This window comes from Trematomus bernacchii, unplaced genomic scaffold (genome assembly GCF_902827165.1).
Source record: "Trematomus bernacchii unplaced genomic scaffold, fTreBer1.1, whole genome shotgun sequence".
Taxonomy (NCBI): domain Eukaryota; kingdom Metazoa; phylum Chordata; class Actinopteri; order Perciformes; family Nototheniidae; genus Trematomus; species Trematomus bernacchii.
Window position 1 is genome coordinate 804,446 of NW_022987888.1, and position 23,664 is coordinate 828,109.

Here is a 23,664-nt window from a genome sequence, read left to right on the forward strand (position 1 = left end):
TTTACAGAAGGGTTTGTTCATATATAGCATGAATTATATGACATTTTATACCTAAAAACATGGCACAAATTGATATTTTAGGGCTGTTGACAGTATTTTCTGATTTATGGAGTGATAAAAAGAGATATCCAAAATCCCTTCAATAAAAACTTTAGATTCTAATATGACTACAAAATGAAACAAGAATTTTGAACCTGACTTCATCCAATGTTCAGAATTGTTTTCCTGAAATGTATGATTATATGCGCATATTTAAACATGCTATTTCAGAAAACTTGTAATACAAAAAACAATTGTCTTAATGTAAGTAATTAACTGGAGAAATTATAAGCTGATATCTTTAACCTGTTAAGGCCCAAGCCTGTTTTTCAGGTCGAAAATGACATTCCCAGAACAAATGACAATATCTTCACTTCTAAAAAGGGGTAAATTAATAATCTTTTTTCTCAAAGCAATGATAAACCTGTGAGTTGGATGTAGAAAAGTCAGAATCAATATAGAATTGTTTTATTTGAAAGTAAATTCAGATTATAGTGTCCGTCCAAAAAAAACATTACTTATAGTGAAAACCACCCTTGAATGATGGGATCGGAGACTAAAAGCTTTAGGAATCCAAACTATAACATAATAAATACCCTGTATCAAGATTGATGCAAAACAAGTGACATTTGACCTTTTTAGAGAGATTTAGCACCAAAAGAAACCCACCTCTGGGGTCATTTGGGTGTATTTGCCGTTTCTCTGGAACCCATTGGTCGATTCTGGTGATTGACATCTCTTTTGAACCGTTAGAGCCAATAGAATCGAAAGGGAAGTTCCACATACACACACACACAACAATTTTCACGAAACTGTGTCTCAGGGCTTCTTAATATTTAATAACCTATTAATGTGTCATACCCACTTAACGGGAAGAAACTCAGCTAACTGACGATATGAACCATTTTTACCAAAACAAAACACAAGTCATGGTTTGGAGCAGGAGTTAAAACAAAGCACAAGCATAATTCAATTTAAAAGGATGTACAGAAACACTTTTTTGGAAAACTATGAGAATGAAGAGAGGTGATTGAAGATGAGAATGTATGTATGTATAAATGTAAATGCAAGTAGGAATAACTTGCACAATGACTTAAAGGACAATCATTGATCAAGTAAGGGGTGGGAATTAATAAGCATTTGCTTCCTCCTACTCCCTTTCGGACACATGATTTATTTTTATTTATTATTATTATTATTAATATGAAGATTTTTTTTGTTGAATATATAAATATTATCGTGAATGTGGATAAATACTGTATTTTAACAATACGGTATTCTGTTTTTTCACATTTGCTATTTTTTATTTGTTATTTTTTAATCCGTTCGAAATAAAGATTGAAATGAAATGAAATGAAGTCTCACCAGCGTCTAAATCAGCCCTTAGCGAAGACGGGCTAATGCTACTTCCGGTCATAACTAGCAAAAACGATCTTATAAACTTCATATTATCTGCACAAACGACATATCTGAAAGCTGAGATTCCAAAGATTCCACTGGTATACGTCTCATCACTGCACGGTCAGAACTCGCGACATGGGAAGCTAACACAGACATCACACCACGTAGCATTACGGAGGAAACACAGGACATTGTCTTACCTTAGCTGTTGTTCTGATCAAAAGTTGTGTTCAATGGCATTAAAAGGATAACGCGGCTGAAGGTTAATCCAATGTGTCCGTGTCACTTTGAAATGATAACTGATAATCCATCATTCCATATTTATGTCAAACACAGAGTTTTCATATGTATCTGCCATCATAGCTACCAGAGTGTATGACAGCTTCCTGTTTTGGGCATTCTGGCTACGCATCACTCTATTCACCAATGGGTAATGTTTAGATGGATTTTTAGGAACTTCCCCTCAATTATATTGGCTCTAATGGTTAAAAAGAGATGTCAATCATCAAAATCGACCGATCTATAAAAAAGGTCAAATTTCACTTGTTTTGCATCAATCTTGATACAGGGTACTTATGATTTTTTTTTATATTTACATGTTTCAGAATCACACAGTTTTTCAATATTGAGATTTTTCCAAACTCTGAATTATAATTTTGATTTAAAAAAAAAATAATCTTAATTTTGACCTCTTTTCTCCAAATGTTGACCTTTTCATCCGAATTTAGTTTTATTTTTTTATTTCCAAAGAAACATTTTTTAAATCAGAATTCTGCCTTTTTCCTTACAATTTTGACTTTTTTTTCCAAAAGATTCTCTGAATTTTGACAGAGGGTGAAAAGAGGTGCTGCAACACAGGCACAATAAAGAGCTTTTTGAACATTAAAGCATGGAGACATGTCCCAGTAGAGACACTACATACTGATATACATCTGAATATCAGCAGGAGAGGACTCTTTAACCTGTTAAGCCCCATAGACCCCCTTGGCAGGGGCTACGGGCTCTTTTTTTCATGAAACTGTGTCTCAGGGCTTCTTAACATTTAATAAACTATGAATGTGTTATATTCACTTAACGGGAAGAAACTCAGCTAACTGACGATATGATCAATTTTTAACTAAACAAAACAAGTCTCACCAGAAGCGTCTAAATGAGCACTGGTCAGTAATGATACCAATACCTGTCGAATCTGTGCAATCTCAGCTTGCTAATCGATATCTTCTTTGTGCAGATACGATAAGTAATAAGGGTATTTTAACGTGAGTTCTGTGCTAAGTGTTAGCATTTTTGCTCAGGGCTAATTCAGAGCCTTTGTTATAACCCTTATGTCTTGTTTTGCTAAAAATGGTTAATATTGTCTGATCGCTGAGTTTCTTCCCGTTAAGTGGGTATGACACATTAATAGGTTTTTATTTATTTAATCGTTTATTTGGCAGGGACAATGCACAGTAATGAACACTTAAAACATTAAAATGTGTCAAGAGTAACAGTGCCAGATTTAGCTTTGAGCTAGTTTCCATCATTTCGTCATTTAAATATTAAGAAGCCCTCAGACGCTGTTTCTTGCAGATGCTGCGCTTTTCCCCCCGAATGGGGCATAACAGGTTAAAGAAGAGACACTACATACTGATATACACCTGAACATCAGCAGGAGAGGACTCTTTAAAGTAGAGACACTACATACTGATATACACCTGAAAATCAGCAGGAGAGGACTCTTTAAAGTAGAGACACTACATACTGATATACACCTGAACATCAGCAGGAGAGGACTCTTTAAAGTAGAGACACTACATACTGATATACACCTGAACATCAGCAGGAGAGGACTCACTAAAAGTAGAGACACTACATACTGATATACACCTGAAAATCAGCAGGAGAGGACTCTTTAAAGTAGAGACACTACATACTGATATACACCTGAAAATCAGCAGGAGAGGACCCTTTAAAGTAGAGACACTACATACTGATATACACCTGAACATCAGCAGGAGAGGACTCTTTAAAGTAGAGACACTACATACTGATATACACCTGAACATCAGCAGGAGAGGACTCTTTAAAGTAGAGACACTACATACTGATATACACCTGAACATCAACAGGAGAGGACTCTTTAAAGTAGAGACACCACATACTGATATACACCTGAACATCAACAGGAGAGGACTCTTTAAAGTAGAGACACTACATACTGATATACACCTGAACATCAACAGGAGAGGACTCTTTAAAGTAGAGACACCACATACTGATATACACCTGAACATCAGCAGGAGAGGACTCTTTAAAGTAGAGACAATACATACTGATATACACCTGAACATCAGCAGCAGAGGACTCTTTAAAGTAGAGACACTACATACTGATATACACCTGAACATCAGCAGGAAAGGACTCTTTAAAGTAGAGACACTACATACTGATATACACCTGAACATCAGCAGCAGAGGACTCTTTAAAGTAGAGACACTACATACTGATATACACCTGAACATCAGCAGGAGAGGACTCTTTAAAGTAGAGACACTACATACTGATATACACCTGAACATCAACAGGAGAGGACTCTTTAAAGTAGAGACACTACATACTGATATACACCTGAACATCAGCAGGAAAGGACTCTTTAAAGTAGAGACACTACATACTGATATACACCTGAACATCAGCAGCAGAGGACTCTTTAAAGTAGAGACACTACATACTGATATACACCTGAACATCAGCAGGAGAGGACTCTTTAAAGTAGAGACACTACATACTGATATACACCTGAACATCAGCAGGAGAGGACTCTTTAAAGTAGAGACACCACATACTGATATACACCTGAACATCAGCAGCAGAGGACTCTTTAAAGTAGAGACACTACATACTGATATACACCTGAACATCAGCAGGAGAGGACTCTTTAAAGTAGAGACACTACATACTGATATACACCTGAACCCATATCTAAATATAAGAGTCTGTAAAATAAAACCGACAATGTTCAAGGTTGTTTAACCTTAAACAAAAGTACAGGTTTAAAGTCCTTAAATAACACAAATGTCCCCCAGTGTAAGGGACAGCAGTGTTAGGAATATATTGTGATGAAGTGAACACTGACCTGAGTTCTGGGGGTCTCTTTGTTCTCCTCCATGCTGCTCTTGGTGCTCCTTCTCCGTCTGGGTCTCTGAAATAAGTATTAACATTACAGTCAACACAAAACCAATCTACAGCTAAGAAGTAGCTTAACAGCAGAGGTGGGAAGAAATTAACTCCATCCTGCTAGCAGGTTAGGGTTAGGCAGCGCCATATAGAGAGAGAGTTATGACAACGGAAGTCCAAAATGCTTGATCGTCACGTGGTTCAGGGAGAATCAATAGTTCCCCGGAAGTTCGTGGCGGGACATTTCAATGCATGATTACCGGAGATAGAACTACGATTTTTGGTAATAAGTAGTGAATAAAGGTTTTGATTTGCAATATTTATACAACATACCGATATGTGTATGTATTTACATCAATATGTTTTAAAAATAAAATAGAATCTGCTAATATTTATGGGTAATATTAGGAATAGTGTGAACAGCTAGTTTACTTGTTAACATATACATAATAAATGCAAAAACTGTAGTTTTTGTCTATGATATAACAATATATACAACAAATATGTTTTGCGGCTCCAGACAAAAAAAAGTGTTGGAAAAGGGGGCAAAATGGCTCTTTTGGTCAAAAAGGTTGCAGACCCCTGACTTAAACACTTTATCCAGGATGAAAGTCACATAGCTGCACCTGCAAGGTGAATACAGCTGGTAAAAGAAAAAGTGTTTGAATGCGTACATTAACAGGTTTATGATATCACTGCCCCGTCTAAGACACGAGTGGATCTGACTTTAATTACATTTGACTCGAGTGTTTCGTCAACTTAATGTATTGCTTAAAGGAGAGGTGTCATGGCCATTTCCACTGATCATAATTCCATTGTTGAGGTCTACTAAAATAGATTTATACTGTGCATTTTTCCAAACTCGCATTGGTTTCTCAAACAGCATCTCTGTAAACTACGTGTATTCACTGAATTTCACTCTCTGCCTTTAACGGCTCGTTGTAGCTCCAATAGCTCCAGCCCCCACCCTCCCTGTGAGCACAGTGTGCTCGGATTGGTCGGGACGTTGTGAATCGCGCTGAGCTCCGTGGAGGTGTTGTTTCCTTGTTTAGGATACATAACTAAACACAGCCAAACTCATCCTGAGCACACACAAAGTCACATCCGAAGTAAAAACAATAAGTGTGGCTTGATATTGAGTAAGAAAAAGGTTGATAAACGCTGTGAGAATGGGTCTGCAGAGGGAATGGGTCTGCAGAGAGAATGGGTCTGCAGAGAGAATGGGTCTGCAGAGAGAATGGGTCTGCAGAGAGAATGGGTCTGCAGAGAGAATTTTGCCGCGATCCCAACTGTCTCTTATCAGCCTGCAGCCAGGGAGGAGAAATCAGCTGAGCTGCCTGCTCCCTGCACACAGATGTGTGTGTGAGGAAGTCTGTGGATTGGTCAATTTGAACCAATCAGCGGGGGCTTAACGTAACGGCTCCGCGGACGTAACGGCTCCACGGATTGGTCCATTTCGTTCCGGGTACGGCTTGAAATCATGCCGTCCCGGAAGAATCAAATGGACAATGAAGTATCTCCAACGAGGCGTTTTGGGGAGGTATTTTCTGTGTTAGAGTTTTACTCGCTACAGGGTGTACTTTGAGGATTTTGACTCTGCACACCGTTTACATGCATAAAAACCTTCATAACACACAAGGGGACGGGTAATAACCGGAAAAGCATGACACCTCTCCTTTAAAATAATACTTCTGCATACAGTATGTGACACTGAGTGTTGCACGGCCAGATACGGCTCAAGAAGCTGACTCAGATAAGGAAATATATGATACATTGTGATATGATATGAATGATAATGGAACACATCGACGTCTGCACTCACAGTGCTTAATGTTACTTTGATCCGGTTACTTATGTTGTGGCAGATATGTAAGTACGTTTTCTTAACGCTAATGTTATAATAGTCGGATTGCTCTGAAGATGGGAGGTGATATTCTATTCATTTTCACGTTCACACAGTCTGTGATTTTTGCCGGCCGTCTTTCCTGCAACGGCAGTCAAACTGTATTTCCTTTCTCCTGTAATATGACTTGATCGCTTTAAACTCTGCACACTGAGCTCTGATTGGTCAGCAGGCGGTGCTTTCACTGAGTTGACCTCTTAGCCTGGGACCTAACCTGCTCCGGAACAGGCTAGCCTGTTAAGAAAATAACCAACGTCGTAGGACCGGAAACCCAGAGTTTTCCCTAAAGTTAGCTCGCCAAGCGAAAATCCGGCTTCGTAGTACAGGCCTCTGGAGTAAATTCACAAGCTACCCTGCAGTATACAAAGTCGTTCAAACGAGCTGCACCTTAACCAGCTTTGATAAAACTTGAATGATCAATCATTATAAAACACATCATATATTATTCTGAAATGGAATGAAATACTTCTACTTTTACTCAAGTACAATATCTATACTTGTACGACCACTGTTTATAGCCTATGAAAAAAACGATTAGAAAACGAAAGCTAACGTTAGCAGATGTGACAATGTATAATAGTTTGCTAGCTCAACGATTCCTTAAATAATATTGCGACAGAAAAACGTTTCAGTTCACAACACACTCTGCCGCTCCGACAGGGAGCTCTGCACTGAACACCTGAACGGCTCGTTCTAACAGCTGTCCAGTCTGTGCCACAGTGACTCGGGACCGCACAGTTACTATTAACGAACACACCCGTAGGTAATGTAGCTGCTGAAGCTAGACCCTCATCGCAGAGCAGCAGAGTTCAGCCGACAGACAGGAAGACTCGAGCACAAAGCTCGCGCTTCATTATAATATATAAAAAAATAACACCATGCGCTTAATGATGGCACATAACAGCTCCCGGCCGCAGATTATTCCGGGTCCCAGACCCCCCCCCCCCCAAAAATAATTCTGGATTCAAAACGGCATCAGCTGGAGAGAACTCTTTAAAGTAGACACTACATACTGATATACACCTGAACATCAGCAGGAGAGGACTCTTTAAAGTAGAGACACTACATACGGATATACACCTGAACATCAGCAGGAGAGGACTCTTTAAAGTAGAGACACTACATACTGATATACACCTGAACATCAGCAGGAGAGGACTCTTTAAAGTAGAGACACTACATACTGATATACACCTGAACATCAGCAGGAGAGGACTCTTTAAAGTAGAGACACTACATACTGATATACACCTGAACATCAGCAGGAGAGGACTCTTTAAAGTAGAGACACCACATACTGATATACACCTGAACATCAGCAGGAGAGGACTCTTTAAAGTAGAGACACTACATACTGATATACACCTGAACCCATATCTAAATATAAGAGTCTGTAAAATAAAACCGACAATGTTCAAGGTTGTTTAACCTTAAACAAAAGTACAGGTTTAAAGTCCTTAAATAACACAAATGTACCCCAGTGTAAGGGATAACAGTGTTAGGAATATATTGTGACGAAGTGAAAACTGACCTGAGTTCTGGGAGTCTCTTTGTTCTCCTCCATGCTGCTCTCAGTGCTCCTTCTCCTGCTGGGTCTCTGAAATAAGTATTAACACTGCAGTCAACACAAAACCAATCTACAGCTAAGAAGTAGCTTAACAGCAGAGGTGGGAAGAAATTAACTCCATCCTGCTAGCAGGTTAGGGTAAGATGGAAAGGCCTGCACTTCACGAGCATAAACTCCGCCAGCGGCGAACAGTGTTTGTAGAAAACCACAGCGTCCCTACACCAAGCATCACTGATGTGAACAATCACACCGCCTTCCCCCCGCTAACCGTAGCTGTCTGAGCGGTAGCATGTTAGCCGGTCGAGCTGAATGGCAGATTCTGGGATGTTGTCATTTAGCCATGATTCCGTCAAAACTTACACACAGCACTCTCTCATCCCACTCTGGGTCGACCGGGGTAGTCTTATGATGTCCATGTTATTGTCCAGTGAGCGAACATTAGCCATGATGCTCGGAATAGCGGGCTATTCAGCACGTGGTTGAACGTATTCCAAAGCCGCTGAGTACCTCTGCCAGCGTGGCGTCTATTGTTTGTTTTGTTGTTATTTCCATGTCCAGCAAGAACTCACGACTGTACTGTATACTCCTGACGGTACTATCGGTTCGGGATGTTAGAAGTGAACTAGACGAACACACGTTAAAAACACTGAAAACTCGGGAGAGCTAGCTGCTGCTGTCTGCGCTGCCATCTTGGTTAGCCTGCTGTGAGGAATGATCGATTAACAGCTCCAAATTAAAAAAGTACCAAGTATTATCAGTTTTAAAGTACTCAGTATTATCAGCAGTAAAACAACTCAGTGCTATAGTAAAAGTACACAGTATTATAGTAAAAGTACACAGTATTACCCGGTGTTTCTGCTACTCTTTGTTCGTCAGTTTGTTGATGTTCACCGACTAGCATTAGCCACCTAGCATGAAGCAGCTAACAGCAGATAAGGACCCGGATGAAGAGGTGGAATTGTTCTAAAGCTCCTCTCGTCTCTTCTTCTCCTGAGAGGAACGGGTTATATTCTAATATATCACAGATATATATGAATGAGAGCTGATAGAGACTCCGACTGATGGAAGCTTTACAACAACTGGATCCTGCCTGAGAGCACGGTCGAAAGCAGAAGTACCGGGATGTGGGCCCACAGAGCATGCGCAGTAGAGTGTTCCCATAAGCCCCGCCTCCCATCTCCCGCTCTCAGTCAGTCTTCTTCTTCTCTTGATTTTTGGCGGATTCTAAACAACTTTAACTGTGCATACCGCCACCTACTGTACAAGAGTATGAATCATCATAATCATTCCATCTCTCAACCTATGATCTAATCAAAAATAAAAATAAATAAATAAATCAACAAAAAACATGAAACAAATAAAACAAAAATAAAAATCTATGATCTTTCCTGACCCATTGTCAAATTATTTTCCCAACCCCAGTTTCACTCAAGAAGGCAAACATTGCCTTTCTGGTAGCTCTCACTGCCTCTCCTTTTGTTCCCAAAACACCAACCACTCCATTCCCTCTCCGCCTCGAAAACGTCAGCCTTTAGCTTTTCTCTTTCAGCTTTATAGATGTCACAATGTAACAAGATATGTTCCACATCTTCTTTTACTCCACAGCTCCCACACTTATCACTGTCACTTTTCCCCATGACATACAGCGTACCATTCAATGCTGTGTGATTTATTCTGAGTCTAGCTATCGTGATTTCCTCCCTTCTGTTTCTTTCTAAATATTAATTGTGATTGTCTTTTGAACTTTATGATACTCTTTGCCTTTCTGGTCTTCCTCCCACCTTTTCTGCCAGATCTCCATCCCTTTCTTCTTAATGACTGCTTTTCCTTCTCCTTTTCCAAGTTGAACTGGTAATGTGATTTCCTTTTGTAGTGCACTTTTTGCTCATCTATCAGCACACTCGTTCCCTTTCACCCAGTCATGAGCACACTCGTTCCCTTTCACCCCCTCATGAGCACACTCGTTCCCTTTCACCCCCTCATGAGCACACTCGTTCCCTTTCACCCCCTCATGAGCACACTCGTTCCCTTTCACCCCCTCATGAGCACACTCGTTCCCTTTCACCCCCTCATGAGCAGGCACCCAGCAGAACTGCAGATCTATACCGCCTCTGTGGAGTCTTAACAGGCTGTGATTCAGTTCTATGAGAATGTCTTCTCTGGCAGTTGTTGTTGACTGTATGCTTTTTAAAAGGAACAATGAATCTGTGCACATCACCACCCTATCTGGTCTGACCTCTTCAACCCACTGTAATCCTATTATTACAGCCAGCATTTCTGCTGTGTACACTGATAATTGATCAGACGCTCTTTTTGAAATCGATATTTTAAAGTCTGGGATGTATATACCAACTCCAACACACTCTTCCTTGTTCTCAGAACCCTCTGTGTACATTTTTAGGTAATTGTAGTACTTTTCGTTCAGATACATACTTGTTTTAATTCCCACTTCATTTATTTGCCACTCTTTTTTCCTTTCTACAATACTCATATCTATGTTAGCTTCTGGGAAAGCCATGGAGGAACACTGCTAAATGGGGTTGCTTTGGCAAACGTGATGGTCTCCACTTCATATGCCCTCGTTCTCTCCTTACTCGTCTAGCCAAACCCTCGTCCCTGGAACTTTGTATATTCCCAGCAATCCTGTAATATTCTGTTTGTAATATTTTCTTCTCCACTTCCTTGTAGCCTGACCCAGTATGACATAGCAAGTTTCTCTCTTCTGATCTCCAGAGGCGTCTCTCCTGCTTCTATCAGAACTGCATTGATAGGGGATGACTTTATCGCTCCAATATACAGCCGCTACTTAACCCCTAACCCTAACCTAAAAGCGATGTTTTTGCTGCTGTTCCATACACTATACAACAGGGGTATTCAAACTTTTTTATTAAAGGTCCAGTTGTGAACTTTATACAAGGTCACTGGTCCGGATCATTGCCCCCCCTCCCGAGCGGAGAAACGAAACTGAAATTAAGAAGCAGTTTCTTGGCGCTCTATGCATGGGGCCCGACATGTCGTTGCAGTAAATTAAAGGGTGTTTCATGTTGTCGTTGCTGTGGACCTTCTTAATCTACCTTCTTTGGGGGCCCCCTTCTGGTCCAAGCTCTTGCCTGCCTTGCCTGTCGGTAAACGGCGCCCCTGTATACACACACACATTCAATACATACATACAGTATGTCAAGGTAAACTTGCGGTTAACTTGCGGTCTGCTATGCGTGTCACGCTCGCGCACACAAGTAAATCTATATGCACGTTCATTCTCACAACGCGTCAGACACAAGACGCGCGTACATGATGATGTACATTAATTGATCAGAATCAGAATTTTTTTATTTTTTATAATGGGACACAGGGTTCGGTCCGGATTGATTTGCAGTTCTGTCCGGATCCGGACCTTGGTCCGGAGTTTGAGAAGCCCTGCTATACAACCATAGTCTATTGTGGACCTCATAATTGATCTGTAAATGTCTATTAATGCTTGTTTGCCTGCGCCCCAGTTGCATCCAGCTACAGCTCGCAATAAATGTAATAGTTTTTGCATTTTGTTTCCACTTGATTAATATGCATTTTCCATTGATATTTGCTATCAAATCAAGTTTTATTTATATAGCACATTTTTAAACGATTTTTGGTCGAGCCAAAGTGCTGTACATATAATAAAATACCCTACAGTAAAGACACTTTACAGCAAATACAACAGCACAGTTTGTTCAGAATATCAGTATGAGAAAAAACGACACCCTCTGTCCTCAAACCACAGTCCTAGGTATTTGAACTCATTCACCTTTGTCATTGGACGATCATATAGTGTTAGCTGTTGGCCATCAATCTTGCGTTTGTTTGTAAATACCATGTAGCGTGACTTGCTACCTTTCTGACATTTTGAATCCCCAGTTATATGACCACCTCTACTCTTTTTTAATCGCTCTACCTATATTCTCCCTTACGTATGGGGCATTTCTTCCCCTCATCCAAATAGCCCCATCATCTGCGTATAGAGCCGATTGGATGCATGTGTCTAAGCTAGGGCTGTCAAGTTAACGCGTTAATAACGCGTTAACGCAAAAAAAAATTAACACCACTAATTATTTTAACGCATGTGTATTTTTCGTCCTCGGCCGCCCCGTAGTTTCAGAGCGCATCGAGTTTAAAATACCATCTACAAGCTGATGCTGACAGCCCCGCTCCTGCCGCCCGCTTGTGGCAGACCACACTTCCACGCTCACTGGCAGGCCCGGACTGGCCATCGGGAGGACCGGGAGGGTGTGTGTATGTGTGGCGCGAGCGAGGCACACCTTACATGTTGTTGTTGTTAGCATCTGGTGCTAGCTAGTTACGCTAACAGATATAAGGAGGTGTTTCAATGAAAACAGAGGAGCGACATTTCGCCGACAACTGCGCCGAGCACTTGACTTTATGCTGGTAGCCAGACAGTGGGACATTGTATGAAAAGTCAGCACACTCAGCACGGATAGTGCGCGCAACATGATTGCAGCGTCCAGGCAGCTCCCGTTCGAGCATATATGCCTTGAGCTGCACATAGCTCCAATGATCCATCACAGTGTCCACACACACACACACACACACACACACACACACACACACACAGTGTGAGTGGTCACTTGTTCTGCGAATGTCAATTTCGAGCCTGAGACCTGAGAAACAGGTTAAGAGCATTTTATAACTTTTTAAAACCTAAAATAAAGGCTATAAAAGAGTTCATACCGGGTAGTTTATATAATTTTTTTTAAAGTATCCGCTGATTTAAAGACGTTTCTTTTTGGACTCCGTAACGTCACGGACTGACACGGAAGATGTAGTACCGCAGTTGGCCACTATGTCGTTTTTCAATAAACTTCATTGAAATCCAGGGGGAAAAACAGACAGTGCCATCAAGTGGTGAAACTACAGCAACACATGGGGGAAATAAAAACTGGAAAACCAAGAAAAGCAAATCTATTAAAAGAAAAATGATTTAACCTGTTTTTTTAACAGTTGCTCTAATTATGAATACATATCAAATATATAATGAATAAAATAAAAAAAACGTAAAAAAAACAATAACATTTTGCAGATGAGGCATTAAACATTTTTATTTAAGAGAGGAACAAAAATCACTTTGCAAAAAATAAATGATGAATTCTGGGAAGAAATTACTAATTTACTAAACAAACAAATTATTCCTTTTCAATATAGCTGCAGTTCAAATAAAGACCATTAATTAAAACCCTAATGCAAAGTGATTGTAAGTCATTATAAAACATTAAACAGTTTCTAATGATGAGTCAAAGAGTCTCTTTGTATCGACAACTTTAATGAGAAAATAGAAAACAAGTTTTAAGTTCACAGCTCAGATTATTACAGCAGCAAGAATCACATTTACTGAGAACACAGAAAACTAACGGCCGTCACAATGAAGTCAAATAATGAACATAAAATAATATTATAGCAGAGTTTCACTAGAACAATGTTTGTTAAAAAGAAGCAAGAACGTCACAAATGTGCTTTATCACTTCTCATACCTAACGTGTTTTAGTGTTTTGTAAAGTAAATACGAAAGGCGTGTGGCGCAGTGGATAGAGCCTTGATGTTGGGATCAGGGGGTCACAGGTTCAAACCCCACTGCAGTCAGCATGTCGTTGTGTCCCTGGGCAAGACACATCGCTTTGGATAAAAGCGTCTAACAAGTAACATGTAATGTAATGTAAAAAACAAAGTACCAAAAAACAACTCCAACTTTTCAATTGAACCAAAACGTTAAAAAAAACAATTCATTGTACGTTGTAACGATCAACTATCAAAAATAGCTGTGTTAAATAAACGCAAAAGGGGTTCTTGATAAGAAATAATGTTTGAAAAGCAAAACAGAACTGATAAACATCCACACATTCACAAAATAAACAAACACAGGTTTTATACGTTATTCAATTATATTGAGTTTTCCAGCCAAACAAAACAACAAAAAGTCCGCTCGGCGATAAACCGAAATTGTCTTTACTGCCTAATCCAGGCCACTACAGTTTCATTGAAAAAAAGGCTGTTGCTCCTGCGCACTTCAGCAGCAAAAAACTGAAATGTTTGTAGGCCTATTTAGGCTATAATCCACAAAAAAAGAAAACACGATGATCGGCATGGCTCAAAGGAGCGATCTGAGGCTTAATGACCCACACACACAAACTGTACATAAAAGTGGACATTAACTAATGCAGTTGCGAGGATAATATACAGTACATGTATCATAGTTCATTTCATGATAAACAACATGTCTTAATCCTTTTCTCCTGCCACTAAAGTTTAGAAGAAACACCTTACATCAATGTGCAGCCGTCACAACGTTACAGACAGAAACATGTGAAAAGGCTGCTTTATCTAAATCAAAAGAAATTTTTTATTAACCAGAGCATTCACATCTATAGCTAAGTGTGTGAGGACGGCAGGATTTTGGGTGGTCTGAATGTAGTCCATAAAATAACATGTTTATTAGAACGTAAAGTCACTTACATTTGGAGAAAACAGGGGGAATGCTAGCTTGACTCAGAAAAGGATCAGATGGAGGCAGAGTGAGTGTGCTGGTGGGATCTAAGGGTACTGATCTGAGTAAAAGGTTTCCCACATTGTTCACAGCTGTATCGTTTCGCTCCAGTGTGAATACGATGATGCCTCTTAAGATTACTTGATTGAGTAAATGACTTGTCACACTGGTCACAGCTGTACGGTTTCTCTCCAGTGTGGATGCACTGGTGGATTTTAAGGTCACGACAAGAAAACATTTTCCCACTTGTCACAGCTTGTGAGTTGACCTGATGTATTGCAAGTTTTTCCACATTGTTCAAAGCTGTATGGTTTCTCTCGTGTGAATACGATGATGGATTGTGAGTTTACTTGATGAACGAAACATTTTCCCACACTCTTCACACCAGTATGGTTTTTTCCCCTGTGTGAATACGATGATGGATTGTGAGATTACCTGATTTAGTGAACGTTTTCCCACACAGGTCACAGCTGTAAGGTTTCTCTCCAGTGTGAACTCTCTGATGAACCGTTAATTGTCCAGAGGTCTTGAAGGATTTGTCACACAGGTCACAGCTGTACGGTTTCTCTTCAGTATGGATGCGTTGGTGGACTTTAAGTTCACTTGATGTAATGTATGTTTTTCCACACTCTTCACAGCAGTATGGTTTCTCTCCAGTGTGGATGCGCTGGTGTGCTCTGAGGTAACGAGAACAAGAAAAAGTTTTCCCACACTGTTCACAGCAGTATGGTTTCTCTCCAGTGTGAACACGATGATGGACTTTGAGTTGACTTGATGTAATGTATGTTTTTCCACACTCTTCACAGCAATATGGTTTCTCTCCAGTGTGAACACGATGATGGACTTTGAGTTCACTTGATGTAATGTACGTTTTTCCACACTCTTCACAGCAGTATGGTTTTTCCCCTGTGTGAATGCGATGATGGATTGTGAGATTACCTGATTTAGTGAACGTTTTCCCACACAGGTCACAGCTGTAAGGTTTCTCTCCAGTGTGAACTCTCTGATGAACCGTTAATTGTCCAGAGGTCTTGAAGGATTTGTCACACAGGTCACAGCTGTACGGTTTCTCTTCAGTATGGATGCGTTGGTGTGCTCTGAGGTAACGAGAACAAGAAAAAGTTTTCCCACACTGTACACAGCAGTATGGTTTCTCTCCAGTGTGAACACGATGATGGACTTTGAGTTCACTTGATGTAATGTATGTTTTTCCACACTCTTCACAGCAGTATGGTTTTTCACCCGTGTGAATACGATGATGGATTGTGAGTTTACTTGATGTAATGTACGTTTTTCCACACTCTTCACAGCAGTATGGTTTTTCACCCGTGTGAATACGATGATGGATTGTGAGTTTACTTGATGAAGTGAACATTTTTCCACACTCTTCACACCAGTATGGTTTTTCACCCGTGTGAATACGATGATGGATTGTGAGTTTACTTGATGAAGTGAACATTTTCCCACACTCATCACAGCTGTATGGTTTCTCTCCTGTGTGGACTCGAAGGTGACCTCTCTCTGTAAAGTGTTTGCCACACTGTTCACAACTGTAGGGTTTCTCTCCAGTATGAGTGCGCTGATGAGATGAAAGGTTGGCTTTCTGAGCAAAGGTTTTCCCACATTGGTCACAGCTGTATGGTTTCTCTCTAGTGTGAATACGATAATGGGACTTCAGTTCAAATAGAGTATTGAACGTTTTCCCACACAGGTCACAGTTGTGGGGTTTCTCTCCTGTGTGAGCTCTCTGATGAACCTTTAATTCTCCAGAGGTCTTGAAGGATTTGTCACACAGGTCACAGCTGTGAAGTCTGAGTCCTCTCTGGTTCTAAAGCAACAGACATACAGAGAGACATTCATTAAGTACATTTTTTGACAGTCTTTTGCAACATGCCTTCTTGAACAAAAACAAAAGTAATTGAGCTATCATTTTCAACTAATTGTTCTCAACAAATGTTATTAAATAACGGTTGAAGAATCACTTAAATGCAGCAGTCTGCGTCTGTAGATTTATCCTAAATTCACCAAGTTAGCATTTTAACATAACATAACATAACCATTTAATCAGAGGTATCGTTGCACAATCTCATCAGATCCAAATATGGTCATTTCCTTTGTATCAGCAACCAATCGTGTACAAAGGGGTCTTAACCTGTTTCACACCTTCCCCCCGGTACCGGGCGGATAAACGCGTCATTTGCAGGAAACAACGTCTAAGGAATCTTAATATTGAATAAAACTATGAATGTGTTATATCCATGTAACGGGAAGAAACTCAGCTAACTGATCTTTTTAATTTTTTTTTCAAAAAAACCCCACAATGCTAGCACTCAGCCTCTGAATTAGCCTCGACAAAAAAACGTAACCTACAAAGGCACATAAACTCACTCAGAACTCCCTTATTACTTATCCTAGATGCACAACCAAACACTCTTTTTTGGTGTCCTGGAGACACTGAATCTAACGGTGCCCTCCTCAACACTCAGTGATAAACATTCGCGACGCTCTAAACGAAAGCGTACATCATCACATGTGGAGCTAAGAAGCTAAACAGTAAATATGGCTGACCTTGGTCAAAAGTGGTCTTCAATGGCATTAAAACGATAAAAAAACGATGCTGCAGTTAATCCATAGGTTCATCCTATGTGTCTGTGCCTTCTTTGAAATTATTTCTGATAATCCATAAGCAATACAACTGCGTTTTAGTTTCCAAACTCCAGAAGGAGACATTCCTCTACTTTGGTTTCGTTTTCCACACGCGAAGCAACCACATTTTTTCTTTACAACCTGTCTGGGTGGGAGCCTCCCCCTTCGATTCTATTGGCTCTAACGGTCACAAGGGTATGTCAACCAACCAAATCGAGCAAGGGGGGCCAGAGATAGGTCAAATCCACCCAAATGACCCCAGATGGCCCAGTTTTTGGCTAAATCTCTCTAAAAAGGTCAAATTTCACTTGTTTTGCATCAATCTTGATACAGGGTACTTATTATATGTTGTACTTTGGATTCCTAAAGCTTTTAGTCTACTAACCCATCATCCAAGGGTAGTTTTCACTATCTGTAAAAAATAATTTTTGGACGGACACTATAATTTACAGTTTTTTACTATGTAAAATCTGAATTTTCTTTAAAATAAAAAACATTTATATTGATTCTGACACTTCTACATCCAACTCACAGGTTTATCATTACTTTGAGAACAAAGATTATTAATTTAACCCTTTTAGAAGGGAAGATATGGTCATTTGTTCTGGGAATGTCATTTTCGACCCTGAGACCTGAAAAACAGGCTCAGAGTGGAACAGGTTAAACCAAAAAACGAAATCTCATTGACTGGTGTCAATTTCTGACAACGTGATTCGTTCAGATGCGTCACGTGGTGTGCTAAAAGACTTCCTGGTTTAGCTTTCGCTGGAAATTTGTATCTCAAAATGGCAAAAGAACAGCCAAACACAGAAGACGACAATTTTCACTTCCACGAAGCAAGGTTAGACAAAAAACAAAATGACCCCGAACACGAAATACCTTCACTGAGTGTGTCGAGGCGCAAGCTGTTATCCAGAGGACAGGAGGGTTTAGGTAGCGCCACACAGCCATCTTTAAAGGTCGTTTTCTCAAAATTAGTTTTTTTCTCATATTCTGAGTGAGAAATTTCCACTTCAGTAGCACTTACATACACCAAACCTTCCAGTAATATTCCTATCAATATTCTGAAGGTTTTTACAGAAGGGTTTGTTCATATATAGCATAAATTATATGACATTTTATACCTAAAAACATGGCACAAATTGATATTTTAGGGCTGTTGACAGTATTTTCTGATTTATGGAGTGATAAAAAGAGATATCCAAAATCCCTTCAATAAAAACTTTAGATTCTAATATGACTACAAAATGAAACAAGAATTTTGAACCTGACTTTATCCAATGTTCAGAATTGTTTTCCTGAAATGTATGATTATATGCGCATATTTAAACATGCTATTTCAGAAAACTTGTAATACAAAAAACAATTGTCTTAATGTAAGTAATTAACTGGAGAAATTATAAGATGATATCTTTAACCTGTTAAGGCCCAAGCCTGTTTTTCAGGTCGAAAATGACATTCCCAGAACAAATGACAATATCTTCACTTCTAAAAAGGGGTAAATTAATAATCTTTTTTCTCAAAGCAATGATAAACCTGTGAGTTGGATGTAGAAAAGTCAGAATCAATATAGAATTGTTTTATTTGAAAGTAAATTCAGATTATAGTGTCCGTCCAAAAAAAACATTACTTATAGTGAAAACCACCCTTGAATGATGGGATCGGAGACTAAAAGCTTTAGGAATCCAAACTATAACATAATAAATACCCTGTATCAAGATTGATGCAAAACAAGTGACATTTGACCTTTTTAGAGAGATTTAGCACCAAAAGAAACCCACCTCTGGGGTCATTTGGGTGTATTTGCCGTTTCTCTGGAACCCATTGGTCGATTCTGGTGATTGACATCTCTTTTGAACCGTTAGAGCCAATAGAATCGAAAGGGAAGTTCCACATACACACACACACATTACAATTTTCACGAAACTGTGTCTCAGGGCTTCTTAATATTTAATAACCTATTAATGTGTCATACCCACTTAACGGGAAGAAACTCAGCTAACTGACGATATGAACCATTTTTACCAAAACAAAACACAAGTCATGGTTTGGAGCAGGAGTTAAAACAAAGCACAAGCATAATTCAATTTAAAAGGATGTACAGAAACACTTTTTTGGAAAACTATGAGAATGAAGAGAGGTGATTGAAGATGAGAATGTATGTATGTATGTATAAATGTAAATGCAAGTAGGAATAACTTGCACAATGACTTAAAGGACAATCATTGATCAAGTAAGGGGTGGGAATTAATAAGCATTTGCTTCCTCCTACTCCCTTTCGGACACATATGATTTATTTTTATTTATTATTATTATTATTAATATGAAGATTTTTTTTGTTGAATATATAAATATTATCGTGAATGTGGATAAATACTGTATTTTAACAATACGGTATTCTGTTTTTTCACATTTGCTATTTTTTATTTGTTATTTTTTAATCCGTTCGAAATAAAGATTGAAATGAAATGAAATGAAGTCTCACCAGCGTCTAAATCAGCCCTTAGCGAAGACGGGCTAATGCTACTTCCGGTCATAACTAGCAAAAACGATCTTATAAACTTCATATTATCTGCACAAACGACATATCTGAAAGCTGAGATTCCAAAGATTCCACTGGTATACGTCTCATCACTGCACGGTCAGAACTCGCGACATGGGAAGCTAACACAGACATCACACCACGTAGCATTACGGAGGAAACACAGGACATTGTCTTACCTTAGCTGTTGTTCTGATCAAAAGTTGTGTTCAATGGCATTAAAAGGATAACGCGGCTGAAGGTTAATCCAACACAGAGTTTTCATATGTATCTGCCATCATAGCTACCAGAGTGTATGACAGCTTCCTGTTTTGGGCATTCTGGCTACGCATCACTCTATTCACCAATGGGTAATGTTTAGATGGATTTTTAGGAACTTCCCCTCAATTATATTGGCTCTAATGGTTAAAAAGAGATGTCAATCATCAAAATCGACCGATCTATAAAAAAGGTCAAATTTCACTTGTTTTGCATCAATCTTGATACAGGGTACTTATGATTTTTTTTTATATTTACATGTTTCAGAATCACACAGTTTTTCAATATTGAGATTTTTCCAAACTCTGAATTATAATTTTGATTTAAAAAAAAAATAATCTTAATTTTGACCTCTTTTCTCCAAATGTTGACCTTTTCATCCGAATTTAGTTTTATTTTTTTATTTCCAAAGAAACATTTTTTAAATCAGAATTCTGCCTTTTTCCTTACAATTTTGACTTTTTTTCCAAAAGATTCTCTGAATTTTGACAGAGGGTGAAAAGAGGTGCTGCAACACAGGCACAATAAAGAGCTTTTTGAACATTAAAGCATGGAGACATGTCCCAGTAGAGACACTACATACTGATATACATCTGAACATCAGCAGGAGAGGACTCTTTAACCTGTTAAGCCCCACAGACCCCCTTGGCAGGGGCTACGGGCTCTTTTTTTCATGAAACTGTGTCTCAGGGCTTCTTAACATTTAATAAACTATGAATGTGTTGTATTCACTTAACGGGAAGAAACTCAGCTAACTGACGATATGATCAATTTTTAACGAAACAAAACAAGTCTCACCAGAAGCGTCTAAATGAGCACTGGTCAGTGATGATACCAATACCTGTCGAATCTGTGCAATCTCAGCTTGCTAATCGATATCTTCTTTGTGCAGATACGATAAGTAATAAGGGTATTTTAACGTGAGTTCTGTGCTAAGTGTTAGCATTTTTGCTCAGGGCTAATTCAGAGCCTTTGTTATAACCCTTATGTCTTGTTTTGCTAAAAATGGTTAATATTGTCTGATCGCTGAGTTTCTTCCCGTTAAGTGGGTATGACACATTAATAGGTTTTTATTTATTTAATCGTTTATTTGGCAGGGACAATGCACAGTAATGAACACTTAAAACATTAAAATGTGTCAAGCGTAACAGTGCCAGATTTAGCTTTGAGATAGTTTCCATCATTTCGTCATTTAAATATTAAGAAGCCCTCAGACGCTGTTTCTTGCAGATGCTGCGCTTTTCCCCCCGAATGGGGCATAACAGGTTAAAGAAGAGACACTACATACTGATATACACCTGAACATCAGCAGGAGAGGACTCTTTAAAGTAGAGACACTACATACTGATATACACCTGAAAATCAGCAGGAGAGGACTCTTTAAAGTAGAGACACTACATACTGATATACACCTGAACATCAGCAGGAGAGGACTCACTAAAAGTAGAGACACTACATACTGATATACACCTGAACATCAGCAGGAGAGGACTCTTTAAAGTAGAGACACTACATACTGATATACACCTGAACATCAGCAGGAGAGGACTCTTTAAAGTAGAGACACTACATACTGATATACACCTGAACATCAGCAGGAGAGGACTCTTTAAAGTAGAGACACTACATACTGATATACACCTGAACATCAGCAGGAGAGGACTCACTAAAAGTAGAGACACTACATACTGATATACACCTGAACATCAGCTGGAGAGGACTCTTTAAAGTAGAGACACTACATACTGATATACACCTGAACATCAGCAGGAGAGGACTCTTTAAAGTAGAGACACTACATACTGATATACACCTGAACATCAGCAGGAGAGGACTCACTAAAAGTAGAGACACTACATACTGATATACACCTGAACATCAGCAGGAGAGGACTCTTTAAAGTAGAGACACTACATACTGATATACACCTGAATATCAGCAGGAGAGAACTCTTTAAAGTAGAGACACCACATACTGATATACACCTGAACGTCAGCAGGAGAGAACTCTTTAAAGTAGAGACACTACATACGGATATACACCTGAACCCATATCTAAATATAAGAGTCTGTAAAATAAAACCCACAATGTTCAAGGTTGTTTAACCTTAAACAAAAGTACAGGTTTAAAGTCCTTAAATAACACAAATGTCCCCCAGTGTAAGGGACAGCAGTGTTAGGAATATATTGTGATAAGTCAACACTGACCTGAGTTCTGGGGGTCTCTTTGTTCTCCTCCATGCTGCTCTCAGTGCTCCTTCTCCGTCTCTGAAATAAGTATTAACACTACAGTCAACACAAAACCAATCTACAGCTAAGAAGTAGCTTAACAGCAGAGGTGGGAAGAAATTAACTCCATCCTGCTAGCTGGTTAGGCAGCGCCATATAGAGAGAGAGTTATGACAACGGAAGTCCAAAATGCTTGATCGTCACGTGGTTCAGGGAGAATCAATAGTTCCCCGGAAGCTCGTGGCGGGACATTTGAATGCATGATTACCGGCGATAGAACTACGATTTTTGGTAATAAGTAGTGAATAAAGGTCTTGATTTGCAATATTCATACAACATACCGATATGTGTATGTATTTACATCAATATGTTTTAAAAATAAAATAGAATCTGCTAATATTTATGGGTAATATTAGGAATAGTGTGAACAGCTAGTTTACTTGTTAACATATACATAATAAATGCAAAAAAACTGTAGTTTTTGTCTATGATATAACAATATCTACAACAAATTTGTTTTGCGCCTCCAGACAAAAAAAAGTGTTGGAAAAGGGGGCAAAATGGCTCTTTTGGTCAAAAAGGTTGCAGACCCCTGACTTAAACACTTTATCCAGGATAAAAGCCACATAGCTGCACCTGCAAGGTGAATACAGCTGGTAAAAGAAAAAGTGTTTGAATGCGTACATTAACAGGTTTATGAAATCACTGCCCCGTGACTTTACTTTAATTACATTTGACTCGAGTGTTTCGTCAACTTAATGTATTGCTTAACCTGTTAAGCACCAAGCCTGTTTCTTCCCGTTACATGGATATAAAAGATTCATAGTTTATTAAATATTAAGATTCCTTTGACGTTGTTTCCTGCAAATGACGCGTTTATCCGCCCGGTACCGGGGGGGTGGTGCGTAACAGGTTAAAGGAGAGTTGTCATGGCCATTTCCACTGATCATAATTCCATTGTTGAGGTCTACTAAAATAGATTTATATTGTGCATTTTTCCAAACTCACATTGGTTTCTCAAACAGCATCTCTGTAAACTACGTGTATTCACTGAATTTCGCTCTCTGCCTTTAACGGCTCGTTGTAGCTCCAATAGCTCCAGCCCCCACCCTCCCTGTGAGCACAGTGTGCTCTGATTGGTCGGGACGTTGTGAATCGCGCTGAGCTCCGTGGAGGTGTTGTTTCCTTGTTAGCGATACATAGCGAAACACAGCCAAACTCATCCTGAGCACACACAAACTCACATCCGAAGTAAAAACAATAAGTGTGGCTTGATATTGAGTAAGAAAAAGGTTGATAAACGCTGTGAGAATGGGTCTGCAGAGAGAATTTCGCCGCGATCCCAACTGTCTGTTATCAGCCTGCAGCCAGGGAGGAGAAATCAGCAGAGCT

General features: G+C 39.3%; 1 pseudogene; it reads right to left on the reverse strand.

Annotated features, from left to right (window-relative positions):
* The window catches only part of LOC117469815, a 117,498-nt pseudogene that overhangs the window by 3,137 nt on the left and 90,697 nt on the right, over window positions 1-23,664 (reverse strand).